General features: G+C 37.3%; 1 pseudogene; it reads right to left on the bottom strand.

Annotated features, from left to right (window-relative positions):
* Positions 1-12,917: 12,917 nt before the first annotated feature.
* Positions 12,918-14,305, bottom strand: LOC119523205 (annotated as a pseudogene).
* Between the last annotated feature and the right edge of the window lie 277 nt (positions 14,306-14,582).

Below are 14,582 nucleotides of genomic sequence, written 5' to 3'. Positions count from 1 at the left end.
TTTTAGTAGAGTTATGTAGTTTTCTTTGTATAGGTCTTTTACATCTTTGGTTAAGTTTATTCCTAGGTACTTGAATTTTTAGTTCCTATTGAATACGGTATCTTTTTCTTGAGTGTCTCTACAGTTTGTTCATTTCTAGCATATAGAAACATTACTGACTTATGTGCATTAACCTTGTATCCCGCTACTTTGCTAAATATGTTTATTAGCTCTAGTAGCTGTTTCGTCGATTTCTCAGGGTTTTCCAGATATAAGATCATATCATCTGCAAACAATGACAGTTTTACTTCTTCTTTTCCAATTTGGATGCCTTTTATTTCTTTGTCTTGCCGGATTGCCCTGGCTAGCACTTCCAGCACAATGTTGAATAACAGTGGTGATAGCGGGCATCCTTGTCTTGTTCCTGATCTTAGAGGGAAGGCTTTCAGTCTCTCTCCATTGAGTACTATGCTGGCTGTGGGTTTTTCATATATGCTCTTTATCATGTTGAGGAAGTTTCCTTCAATTCCTACATTTTGAAGTGTTTTTATCAAAAAGGGATGTTGGATTTTGTCAAATGCTTTTTCAGCATCTATTGAGACGATCAATTGATTTTTCCCTTTTGACTTGTTAATGTGTTGTAATACATTGATTGATTTTCTTATGTTGAACCATCCTTGCATGCCTGGAATAAACCCCACTTGGTCATGTTGTATGATTTTTTTAATGTGTCTTTGGATTCGATTTGCAAGTATTTTGTTGAGGATTTTTGCATCTATATTCATTAGGGAGATTGGCCGGTAGTTTTCCTTTTTTGTAACATCTTTGCCTGGTTTTGGTATTAGATTGATGTTAGCTTCATAAAATGAGTTAGGTAGTGTTCCATTTTTTTCAATGTTTTGAAAGAGTTTGAGTAAGATTGGTGTCAGTTCTTTCTGGAAAGTTTCGTAGAATTCCCCTCTGAAGCCATCTGGCCCTGGGCATTTATTTGTGGGAAGATTTTTGATGACGGATTGGATCTCTTTGCTTGTGATGGGTTGGTTGTGGTCTTCTATTTCTTCTCTGGTCAGTCTAAGTTGTTCTTATGTTTCCAGGAAATTGTCCATTTCCTCTCCATTATCCAGTTTGTTGCCATACAGTTGTTCATAGTATCCTCTTATAATTTTTTTAATTTCTTCAGGATCTGCAGTTATGTCACCTTTTTCATTCATTATTTTGTTTATATGGGTCTTCTCTCTTTTTGATTTTGTCAGTCTAGCTAGGGGCTTGTCAATCTTGTTGATCTTCTCAAAGAACCAACTTTTGGTGATATTTATCCTCTCTATTGTTTTTTTATTCTCCATGTTATTTATTTCTGCTTTAATCCTTGTTATTTCTTTTCTTGTACTTGGTTTAGGATTGGTTTGGTGTTCATTTTCTAGCTTCTTCAGTTGATCCATTAGTTCTGTGATTTTGGCTCTTTCTTCCTTTTTAATATGTGCGTTTAGTGCTATAAATTTCCCCCTTAGCACTGCTTTTGCTGCATCCCATAGGTTTTGGTATGTTGTGTTCCCATTTTCATTCGTCTCTATATATTTAGCAATTTCTCTTGCTATTTCTTCTTTAACCCACTGATTGTTAAGGAGTGTGTTGTTTAACCTCCAGGTATTTGTGAATTTTCTAAGTCTCTGATGGTTATTGACTTCTAATTGTATTCCATTGTGGTCAGAGAATGTGCTTTGAATAATTTCAATCTTTTTAAATTTATTGAGGCTTGTTTTATGTCCCAGCATATGATCTATTCTGGAGAAAGTTCCATGAGCACTAGAAAAGTATGTGTATCCTGGTGATTTGGGATGTAATGTCCTGTATATGTCTGTTAAATCTAATTCATTTATCAGATTGTTTAGGTTTTCAATTTCCTTATTGGTCTTCTGTCTGGTTGATCTATCTATAGGAGAGAGTGATGTGTTGAAGTCTCCCACAATTATTTTGGAAACATCAATTGCTTCCTTTAGTTTTGCCAGTGTTTCTCTCATGTATTTTGTGGCACCTTGGTTGGGTGCATAGACATTTACGATTATTATTTCTTGTTGCTGAATTGCCCCTTTTCTTAGTACGTAGTGGCCTTCTTTGTCTCTCAAAACATCCCTGCATTTGAAGTCTATTTTATATGAGATTAATATTGCTACACCTGCTTTCTTTTGGCTGTAGCTTGCATGAAATATTTTTTCCATCCTTTCACTTTCAGTTTCTTTGTGTCCCTGTGTCTAAGATGAGTCTCTTGTATGCAACATATTGATGGTTCATTTTTTTTGATCCATTCTGCGAATCTATATCTTTTAATTGGGGAGTTTAATCCATTTACATTCAACGTTATAACCGTGAAGGCATTTCTTGAATCGGCCATCTTATCCTTTGGTTTATGTTTGTCATATTTTTCCCCTCTGTCTATTAATATCCTTTATTGTACCCATACCGAATCTCTTTAGTACTGAACCTTTCTCCAAGTCTCTCTGTCCTTTCTTTGTTTCTCTGTCTGTAGGGCTCCCTTGAGTATCTCCAGTAGGGCAGGCCTCTTGTTAGCAAATTCTCTCAGCATTTGTTTGTCTGTGAAAAATTTAAGCTCTCCCTCAAATTTGAAGGAGAGCTTTGCTGGATAAAGTATTCTTGGCTGGAAATTTTTCTCACTCAGAATTTTAAATACATCGTGCCACTGCCTTCTTGCCTCCATGGTGGCTGCTGAGTAGTCACTACTTAGTCTTATGCTGTTTCCTTTGTATGTGGTGAATTGCTTTTCTCTTGCTGCTTTCAGAACTTGCTCCTTCTCTTCGGTGTTTGACAGTGTGGTCAGTATATGTCTCGGAGTGGGTTTATTTGGATTTATTCTATTTGGGGTTCGCTGAGCATTTATGATTTGTGTATTTATGTTGTTTAGAAGATTTGGGAAGTTTTCCCCAACAATTTCTTTGAATACTCTTCCTAGACCTTTACCCTTTTCTTCCCCTTCTGGGACACCAATGAGTCTTATATTTGGACGTTTCATATTATCTATCATATCCCTGAGGTCCATTTCGATTTTTTCAATTTTTTCCCCATTCTTTCTTTTATGCTTTCATTTTCCATTCTGTCATCTTCGAGGTCACTGATTCGTTGTTCAACTTCCTCTAGTCTTGTACTATGAGTGTCCAGAATCTTTTTAATTTGGTCAACAGTTTCTTTAATTTCCATAAGATCATCCATTTTTTTATTTAGTCTTGCAATGTCTTCTTTATGCTCTTCTAGGGTCTTCTTGATTTCCTTTATCTCCTGTACTATGATCTCATTGTTCATCTTTAGTTCTTTGAGTAGCTACTCTAGGTGCTGTGTCTCTTCTGGTCTTTTGATTTGGGTGCTTGGGCTTGGGTTATCCATATCGTCTGGTTTTTTCATATGCTTTATAATTTTCTGTTGTTTTTGGCCTCGTGGAATTTGCTGAACTTGATAGGGTTCTTTTAGGATTTGTAGACCAATTGAAGTCCTTATCTCTAATTTATCAGATCTACAGCTTCGTGGAGTACACTTTCTCTAACTAACCAGCAGGTGGCGTCCACGAGCCACCTGTTCTCCACAAGCCGGTTCTCCCCTGCTTAGCCTTTTTGGTGAGTGGGGGGAGTGAGTCTTGTGGGGTCCAATTGGTGTACCAAGCTTGCGTGTGTAGTTGGTGTTGCCTGCCCTGTATGTGGGGTGTTTCTGGGCAGTCAGGGAGGGGGAGGTGGCTCTAACAATCAAATCTCCCTGGTGATCCTAGAGTTTTAAAGCTGCTGCAATAGTCTAATCCTTCAGTTCAGTCCTGTCACAGTTTGTCTCTGCCACTGACCCACAAGTCTTTGGTATTGGCGTATGGCTCCTGAAACTTGCAAGTGGGCCCCTCTTCCAGGCCGTGCACCCCGGGTCCTCTGTTGAGGGATGACTGTGCTATGTCACAGGTGAGTGCCGTCCCCCCAGGGCAGTTCTGGGCTGCTGGGCTGTGTAGGGAGGCTCCCAGTCTGCTGAAATGATGGCTGAATGGGGCTTTGTTAATTCACACTGCTCTACCTTCCCAACTCTGGGACAATCAGCTGAGGTTGCAGGGAAGGCTAATGTCCATGCCCAGTTTTGTGGTGTGTGCCTGTTATTTGAAGCACTTCCGTCACACTGGGTTGTCTGGGGCAGTTCTGGGCTATGGGGCTGGCGATGGGCAGGAGTGTTTCCTGTCCACCAGGATGATGGCTGTGAGCGGACACCCCCCTTTTCTTGGGAAGTTGTGGTGTTTAGTGAATTTTCTCAGCCACTGGATTATTGCGTTTTGTCTCAGAGCTCTCCTAGTTCTGCTGTTGACTTGACCTGTCTAAATAGCAAGTCTTTGAAGCTTTCTGTATTGGGCTTCTTAGAGTAATTGTTTTAGAAAAAGAAAAAAGGATTAAAAAAAAAAAAAAAAAAAAAAGGGGCCCTCCTCAGAGATCTAATGGGTTATTGAAATGTTAAGAGACAAAACAACCAGGGCCATTAAGGAAAGGTCCACAGGGCAGAGAGATCAGCTTTTCTTCGGGATTTGCATATGCGCCTCAGGGCCCTTCCCGTTTCTATGTTCACCAGAACTCCAAAAATCCTCCGGTTTTATTTTGGAGTTTTTCGTGTTGTTTTTTTTCTATGCCTGTCTCCTCTCTGCTGGGCTGGCTGCTCTCAGATTCTCTGGTGTCTGGTCTCAGTCTATCTATGGTTGGAGTTTGGATCAGTAGAATGAGTTTCCAATAAGGGCTGCCACTGCAGTTCTCCCTTCTCCTTCCCGGAGCTGACAGCCCCTCCTCCCCCGGGACTGAGCCTGGCAGGGAGGGGCGCGGGTCCCCTGGCAGCAAAAACTTACAGATTTCGCTGATCTCAGCAGTTCCACGTTTTCATGAGTGTTGTATGAATTATGCCCAAAGTCAGATTGCTCTGTGGTGTCCAGTCCACGCAGTTCCTGGCTTTCTACCTACTTTCCTGGAGGAGTAACTAAAACATATAGCTCACCAGTCTGCCATGTTGCCCCGCCTCTCTCCTATACTTTCTTTAAGCCATACTTATATTGTCTCCTTTCTCATGTGCTCTCATTAATTTCTCTGTGTCATTGAATTCCCTTTCTTCTTGCTTATGGGGGCTAAATGGTGCTGGACTCTGATTGGCTTTTATAAAGGGGATTTATTAGGTCACAAATTTACAGTTCTGAGGCCATAAAAATGTCCAAACTGAGGACACCTTCACTGAAGAATGGCCAAAGGTATTTGGAACACCTCTGTCAGCTGGGAAAGTCCGTGGCTGGCGTCTGCTTGTCCTTTGCTCCTGAGTTGTGTTTCAAAATGGCTGTCTCCAAAATGTCTTTGGGCTTCTGTCTTTGCTCCTTTCTCTCAGCTCCTGTGCATCCTTGCTTCTTTCTCCCAGGGTGTTTCTCACTAAGCATCTGGGGATCCTCTCTTAATTTCTCCAGAGCAAACTCTGGGCTTTATCTCTTAACCTAGCATCTCCAAACATCCTTCTGTCTGCATCTCCAAGCATCTCTAAGCATCTCTGTTGGCTCCGGCTCCTGTCTCTCTTCCTGAACTCTCTTAAAGACTCCAGTGATGTAATTAAGATCTACCCTGAACGGGCAGGGCCACACCTCCATGGAAATGGTCTAATCCAAATGTCTCATCCACAGTTGGGTGAGTCACATCTCCATGGAAACAGCCTAATCAAAAAGTCACACCCTAACCAAAATGATTAATAAGTCTGTGCCCACAAGATTGCATTAAAGAACATGGCTTTTCTGGGGGACATAATAGATCCAAACTGGCACAGATGGAAATATATTTGAAACAAGGACTACTTTTGAAGTGCTTTTATTTTTTAAAGTAAATGTAAGTAGGTACATTTCAGTTTGCTTTCTGAATTAAACTTATTTTCCAAAATTAACATTTATAAATCTTATAAGATATTTGGAAGTTTAAAATCAATGAAAATGATTTCAAATGAGGTTTTTAATCTTCCACATGCATAAAACGTGTTCAATTTGATATGTTTAGATATAGTAATGTTCTTTTTGTTGTAGGAAAGTAAACATATTTAATCTTCTTTCTTCTACCTTGATTGAAAATACTACAAGCTACAAACTGTTTCCATTCATTATCTTAATGTAGTTGTAACATTTTTATATTAGATATACTTTGTGCATAGACAATATACTATGTGATATGGCAAAGATAATGAATTTTTAGTTCTGTGAAAATGTACCAAAATGATGGAAATTAGAAAGATTAAATACACACTTCTCTTTGTCAACATATATTTAATTAAATACAATATTCTACTTGCGGAAACTGTCAGAGATACCATAAAATTTATGTTTTCCTCCTTAAATGTCTTGAAAATTCTTGTGATTTTTCTCTGTATGTGTTTCCTTTTCTTTCTGAAGAACCTACTCCAAAACCCTATTAAAAATCTCCTTTACTGCTTCCTAATGTATTACAAGCAAAGAGAATGTCCTTTCCTCAAATATGCTGGGCTCCTAGGTGGTGTTGGTGATGTACCAAAATATCAAGAGCTTTCTTTTTTATCACAATTATCAAGCCCCATTTAGTAGTAAGAGACTTGTGGCCAAGCTCTATGTGAGGCCAAAATGTCCAGATTCTCAGATTCCGAGGGACAAAACAAAGCACCAGCAGAAACCAGAATTCATTCTGTTTTATCATATTTTCTCTTCTTGATTCATAGCTTCTGCCATCTTTGTATAGAAATTTGTGGAGTTATAAAATATCTGCCTGCTACTATAGCTCTATATAGGTTTAGTGCATGGTCAAAAATCTATAAGATCTTCCTGGCCCCAATTGGCCTTGCCTAGTAACAGATTAAAGAAAAACCCCTTTTTGAAATGTACCCAGGTGACCAGTGAAAAGTAAAATATAATAGTCTTTAATACATTTAATGAGATTTTCAGGCTTACTATAGTTAATATTTAAAAAGGCCTAAGAAAACACAGGAAACAAGGGAGAACTGGAGGAAAGCTCTCAGGAGAGGGGATGGAGTGCTGTGCAAGAAGGCTAACTCTGGGACAGTACTGTATGGGAGTCCTTATAGAAGTCAAGGTAAGTGTGAGGTAGTACAGAAAGGATGAAGTGGTACAGAAAGGGAAAAGAAGAGGGTTTTGCCAAAAATCAAATTAGCCTTCTTCATAATTTTGCCTAAGATCAGATATTCCTTGATAGCTCTCTGTAAATAATTACTGAAAGACTGACTCCTGGAAAATTATAAGCAGAAAGGGAATAGGTGGGAACCAAATATTATGGGAGCCCTATACTACATTCTCAAATGATCTGAAAATTGACAGGCTTATTCCCATAGTATAATAACATGTGGGTGCTTGAAAGAATCTGGTTAACCAGTTCTGCCAAAATGTATTGTTATATAGTGAAAATTACATTCTGATATTTTGTTTTAAATATTGCTTTTCTTTTGGATAATTAATGCATATGGCAAACATTCTAATGGTCAAAAGTTATACAGTGACAAAATGGGTCTCTCAGCCCTAATCCTCATGCCTTCTGTCCCCTGTTGCCCAGGCAGTGATTGTTACAAATTTCTTGGGTATTCTTCCAGGGCTATTCTATTAATATACAATCATATTTATGTGTCTGTATCTCCATTTGGTTTAACAATCATAGGAGCACACTATACACCCTGTCCTTCATTTTCCTCTTTTTACTTAAAAAGGTATCTTGACAATCATTTGATTTGAATACAGATAGAGCTTTCTGTTCCTATTAGCAGCTGCACAGTATTTAATTTTATGGATGTACCATAACTTATACAACAATCACCTGTTGATGGGCACTTGAGTTGTTTTCAATCTTTATGTACTATAAGCAAAGTTGTAATATATATTCTAGCACATTTATCTTTGTGTATATCTGCAAGCATATCTCTAGGATAAATTCCTAGAAATAGAATTGCTGGTTCAAAGGATATGTGCATTTTAAATTTTAATAGATGTAAATTACCATTAGTTTTCAATATTGTGAGTGGTAGATTATGTAGAAGCCATCCAGCACTGAAGGATTATGGCAAAAACCTGTTGATTCAAGTGCAAGATTGTTCTACATTTATTAAACAAATATTTATTGAGCATCTGCTATATGCAAGGAACTGATTTAGGCACTAGAGAAGCAGCAAAGTCCCTCTCTCAGTATGGAGTTTACAGTCTAGAGGATGATATGCTGGGCAGTTTACACAGTTGCTCCCATTTATTCTTGGTAAGGGCTGAGTAAAAGGTGGGTCTGTCTTCCTACATTGCTCCAGTTTTGCATTTCCTTTTTTCCCCAGTGCTATTTTTGTTATAGGAATTAACCTTGGGGCTGGAGAAGTATCTGCAGAAAGTTCTTAGGGACATCATTGAAAATGTCCCCCTTCCAGCAAGCTGGAAGTAGCAACAAGAAGCAGTAGTAAGCTAGACCTCCCTGATGTAATTACTTTTAATCCAAGCCTCCCCCCCCGCCCCTATTTTTCTGTAATGTGTGACCTCCTAGGTTATTCACCACTTTCCAAATTTGGAAGCTTTTGATATTTCCCTCAGTTTTCACAGATTGATGTTCCATATGTAAGCTAATGTGTTGTCCACATTGGGTTTTCAGGGAACACAGCTGCTTCCAGTCAGCAGTAATAAAGTAATCCCTGTACCCAATTATATGACCAAACAATTAGCAGCAGCCTGTGCATTCAATAAATTGTTGGTTGGTTGCTGGCTCTATTCAGAAGTTGAGAATGGTAATTACGGCAGTAGCATATTTCTGCTAGTGATACAACAGACAAGATGAGTAAAGCATTTGTTTAGAGCAGCTGGTTCTTCGGATGGACAGAAACACAGATAGTTCCGAGTGACTGAGTGTTAGTAAGGTTATGTAGTGTTCTGGCACACACTCATCTCTGCTTTGGGAAGATTTCATCTGGTCATTACCAGCTCAGAACTTGGAGCAAAGAAACTAGAACATAAAGGTTATACTTTGAGAGGAAAAATAGTGACTTTAAAAATGAATGAAGATTCCCTTTACTGCAATCATTTCCAAAGCTTATTTTGACACACTCTGGTTTTCAGAAACTATAAAAAAAGACTGTAAATTAGATTCATAGTAAAATTAATGGGTTTAAAAAACATTTCATTTAATGCTGACTATAAAAAAATAGACTAATCTAGCTTTCATCGCTAATGAAATAGGTTGAAACCCAAATTAGAATTTGTACAATGTATATTTTAAATGTAAGAAAAGAGTTGGAAAAAAAAGTTTGCATAGTATGGTGGTCCCTTGACTGCTTTCTAGATATTCTTTTTTTTTTTCTTTTTTAGAGAAGGTGTGAGTTTACAGAACAATCATGCATAAAATACAGGATTCCCATATACCACCCCAACACCAACATCTTGCATTGATGTGGAACATTTGTTACAATTGATGATAGCATATTTTAAAAATTGTGCTATTAATTAATGTCCATGGTTTAACTTAGGGTTCACTGTTTGTGTAGTCAAGTTCCATGGATTTTTAAAAATGTTTATTCTATTATGATACATAAAATCTAACATTTCCCATGTTAATCTTAGTCAGATATATATTTCAGTGCTATTAATTTCATTCAAGATGTTGTGCTTCCATCACCACCGTCCATTGCCAGAACATTTCCATCATTCCAAATAGAAACTCTGTATATTTTAAGACTTAGCTTCACTTTCCCTATCCCCACCCCATCTCCTGGTAACCTATATTTTAGATTTTGACTCTGTAAGTTTGCCTATTCTAATTGTTTCAAATCAGTGAGATCATACAATATCTGTCCTCTTGTGCCTGGCTTGTTTCACTCAAGATGATGTCTTCAGGGTTCATCCATGTTGTAGCATGTATCAGGACTTCATTCCTTTCTTAACTATAATATTCCATTATATGTATATACCACATTTTATTTATGATTCATCAATTAGCAGATATGGGTTGGTTCCATCATTTGGTAATTGTGAATAATATTGCTATGAACATCAGTGTGCAAATATCTTTTTGAGACCCTGCTTTCAATACATTATGGTATATACCTAATGGTGGGATTGCAGGGTCATATGGTTTGTCTTTTTGCTAAGTTGAAGGATTTCTTTATATAGTCTGGATAGTAAATCTTAATATATTCTGGATATGTGGTTTCCAAATATTTTCTCCCATTGTGTAGGTTGTTTTACTTTCATGATAAAGTCCTTTGGAGAACAACAGTTTTTAATTTTGATGAGGTCCCATTTATCTATTTTTTCTTTGTTGCTTGTGCTCTGAGTGTAAAGTCGAAGAAACCATTGCCTAGCACAAGGCCCTGAAGATGCTTCCTTAAGTTTTCTTCTAGGAGTTTTATAGTTCTAGATCTTGTATTAAGGTTTTTGATTAATTTTAAGTTGATTTTTATATTTGGTGTTAGGTAGGGGGTCCTCCTTTTCTTTTTGCAAATGGAGATCCAGCTTTCAGCACCATTAGTTGAAGAGACTATTCTTTCCTGATTGAGTGGTCTTTGACCTTTGTCAAAGGGTGCACGTTGAATTCTGATTCTTATATTTTCATCTTTGATCCATTTTGAGTTAATTTTTGAATAGGGTGCCAGATAAGGGTCCTCTTTCATTCTTTTGGTTATGGATATCCAGTTTACCCAGCACCATTTATTGAAGAGACTGTTTGTTCTGTCCCAGTTGAGTGGGCTTGGGAGCTTCATCAAAAATCAATTGACTATAGATCTAGGGGTCTATTTCTGAACTCTCAATTTGATTCCATTGAAAAATATGTCTATTTTTATTTTAGCACCATACTATGTTGACCACTGTGGCTGTATATTATGCTTTAAAGTCAGGAAGCATGAGTCCTCCCACTTCATTTTTTTTTTCAAGAGGTTTTGGTTTTTTTGAAGCCCCTTACCCTTCCAAACAAAATTGATAATTAGCGTTTCCATTTCTGCAAGTAGTCTGTTGGAATTTTAACTGGTATTGAATTGAATCTGTAGAGCAATTTGGGTAGAATTAACATCTTAATGAGATTTAGCCCTCCAATCATTGAACACAGAATACAGAATGTCTATCCATTTATACAGGTCATCTTTGGTTTCTTTTAGCAATGTTTTGTAGTTTTTGTGTACAAATTCTTTACATCCTTGGTTAAGTTTATTCCTAGACTTAACCAATATTTATTCCTATATATTTGATTCTTTTAGTTGCTATTGTAAATGGAATTTTTTTCTTGATTACCTGTTTAGATAGCTCATTACTACTGTATATGTCACACCATATAAGCAATATAGATTTACGATCAACAGTTTAACAAGTTTCAGGTTTTTTTCCTTCTAGCTATTCTAAGAAACTAAAAACTAAAAGGGATATCTATATAATGCATAAGAATAACCTCCAAAATGACCTCTCAACTGCAAATCTGAAATCTCTCAGCCACTGAAACTTTAATTTTTCTTTCCTCTTTTGGCCCAAAAGGCTTTCTCAATCCTATTATGCTGGGTCCAGACTCATCTCTGGGAGGCATGTCCAATGTTGCCAGGGAGATTTACACCCTGGGGAGTCATGCCCCATGTAGCAGGGAAGGCAGCAAGTCTGCCTGCTGAGTTGGCTTAGAGAAATAGGCCACATCTGAGCAACAAAAGAGGTTTTCTGAGGGTGACTCTTAGGCACAATTATAAGTAGGTTTAGCCTCTCCTTTGCAGTAACTAGCTTCATAAGGGCAAGCCCCAAGGAAAAAAAAAAAGTATCCCAGTTGTACTGTGTTGAGTTGACCTTGTATAGAAATTAGCAGCCATATTGATCTAGAAATGTTAAACTTAATTTTTTTTCTGTTTGTACAGGGGTAATACACTGTATTAAATATGTAAGGTCTTATCTACATGGGCTTGATTACAGAAACTAATATTCTCTAAATAGTGAAATAAAATAGTCACCCACAGAGAACCTCTGTTGGGAGGGTTTTGTTGACTGATTCAATTTCTTTACTACTAATTGGTTTGTTGAGATCTTCTATTTCTTCTTGAGTCATTGTAGGTAGTTGTTTGCTTCTAAGAATTTGTCCATTTCATCTAGCTTATCTAATTTATTGACCTACAGTTATTCGTAGTGTCCATTTATATTTCTTTTTCTCTGTACATTACTACAGAACTATTAAATACAATTTTAAATATTTCAGTGAAAAAAGTAGACAATATATGATTTTTATTTATAAATAGTGCAAAAGCATCAGTGATAACTATTTAAACATTAAATTCTTTTAAACATCCATGTCTTGGCCTTAATATTGTGCATATTGGCCTCTATGGTATTGCAAATAAACACATGAAAATATTTCTTATTTCCATGCATAGGTGTTTAGCCATAATCCCATTTACAAATTATTATGCACAAGGTAATCCTTTGCCATAATTAATATTCATTTGGACAGCCACAATTAAATGAATATTAAATCAAGCTACAAATACCCTATGTTCAATATGCTTTAGATGTCAAACAGGTTGTGATATTTAATGTCATTTAAAACTTAATTTTCTTACTTTCTTTAAAGGGATACCTTTTGTATATGTGGGTGTGCAACTGAAAGTTGAGGAAAGTGTTCTTTGGCCATAATAACAAAATTCATACATAAGAGGGTGTTTGACTCCTCTTCTAAGAGAAACAATACATTTGCTCATCTTTTTTTTTCTCTCTAGGCATCATTTTGCATATTACAAATGTAAATGCTTACCAGCACCAACCCCAAAATCTGTCTTCGAGGGAACATTATAAAGTTATAAAAAGTGGTTCTTTATATGTTAAAAAAACTCAAATTCCATCAACATTAATACTAAAAATGAAATCAGTTAAATTTCTTAGCATCTACAAAGTGATATTTCCATGAGTTTTTCTATTATGTGCAGATTTATTTTCCTTAAGAAGTAAAAAGAAGTTTGAATAGTACAGTCTGTGGGGTGGTGACATCAGCAACTGCCAGTTCTTGCCCATCAGCAAGTCCCAATTCTTTCAATGTCTTGGAGAGATTTGGCCTTGTTCACTCTTCAATAGAGGTTACTGACTGTAGGTAAAGTGCTCTGTTTTTCCCCTCTAACATGGCTGTGATGGCTGGAGATTTCATCTGCAGAGATGCACTATTGGTTAGATAATCCAAAACCTCTTGTAGTTTAGCTGATGGAGAAAACTGAATATTTTGAGGGAGCTGGCTACAAGCTAGACAGTTTTCCCTTCTCTCTGCTTCAAATGTGTATGTGTACAGCCCATCTACATCATTGAATACCAAGTAATTATTAAGGGGAATGTATGCACTTGTGGCTATTTTAAAAACCTCAGTGGCACACACAACTGCAATGACTGCATTTGTGGAAGCTACTGCAGGAATGATTCTTCTACAACTCCTTGAGTTAAGTCTATATGTAACACCCCTAATATTATATTGTGATGTTCTCTTTAGGGATTTTTGGAAAATCTACTGAATATGACAGGATCATCTCCATCTAATGGAACCCCTTCTCCAAAAGGTTGCTCCTTAGGCCACTGCAATATTCTTACATACTCAATACAGTGTTCTGGTAGCCTGGGCATAGATGCAGTGGTGCACATGAGAAAATTAACCAGTGGTGGATAAAGTTCCTGTGTACATTCATTACAAGCCATCATTCCCGGTAGAATCACTCTGGCATTTCCTTTAAAACCTTCTGTTCCTCCATCTATCAAAGGGACAATGGAGCTTGGATCTAACACACCATCTTCATAGTTTAGACGAGATATCAGCATGCCATTCATCCATCTTCTGGTGATGATAGAGTCCAGTCCACATGCAATAATATGAAATTGTCAATAATAAGTGTCATTAAAATCCTGAATCTTGTTGAAATGTGGAACTACATTGCAATTAGGAATTCTGTCATTTAGAAATTCAGCAGCAACTTCAGCTTTAGGTCTTCCAACATCTTTAGGCCTAAATAAAAACTGCCTATTTAGATTGGAAACATCTATAGTGTCCATGTCTATGACATGAATCTGTCTAAAACCAGACAATGCCAGATTTTTCAGGAGCTCACATCATATACTGCCAGCTCCAATAACTAGAACTTTACATGTATCTGACAAAAACTGCAGAGATTCAGTGCTCGGTTCTAAATCAGGGTATGTGAAGGGTCCAGATCGCTCGAGGAACTTCTTTGCATGCTTCCTGCGACCTTCCCAGTCTCCAGTGTCCCCACACCCACCATCAACAGCCATTTTCTCAGCCAGCAGCTCCTCTATTCTCTTTTTCTTCTCTGGTTCCTCACTATTCACCATACTGTTCTCCACCTTTTCCCATGAACCCTCATGGTGGGCGGGGCCACCAGTGGAGGGGGCCTGTATTTCTTTTTGTTTCAGCAGTGTCAGTAGTAATGCCCCTCTTTTCACTTCAGATTTTAGTTATCAAATAACACAAAGTCATCTCTTTTTCTTTGCCAGTCTATCTAAAGGTTTGTCAATTTTATTGATCTTTTCAAACAGCCAACTTTTGGTTTTGCTCATTCTACTGGTTTTTTCTTTTTTTTTTTTTTGTTTTCTATTTCATTTACCTCTC

This window comes from Choloepus didactylus, chromosome X (genome assembly GCF_015220235.1).
Source record: "Choloepus didactylus isolate mChoDid1 chromosome X, mChoDid1.pri, whole genome shotgun sequence".
Classification (NCBI taxonomy): Eukaryota; Metazoa; Chordata; class Mammalia; order Pilosa; family Megalonychidae; genus Choloepus; species Choloepus didactylus.
The sequence above is the reverse complement of the archived record's forward strand: the minus strand, read 5'-3'. Positions and strand labels throughout refer to the sequence as shown.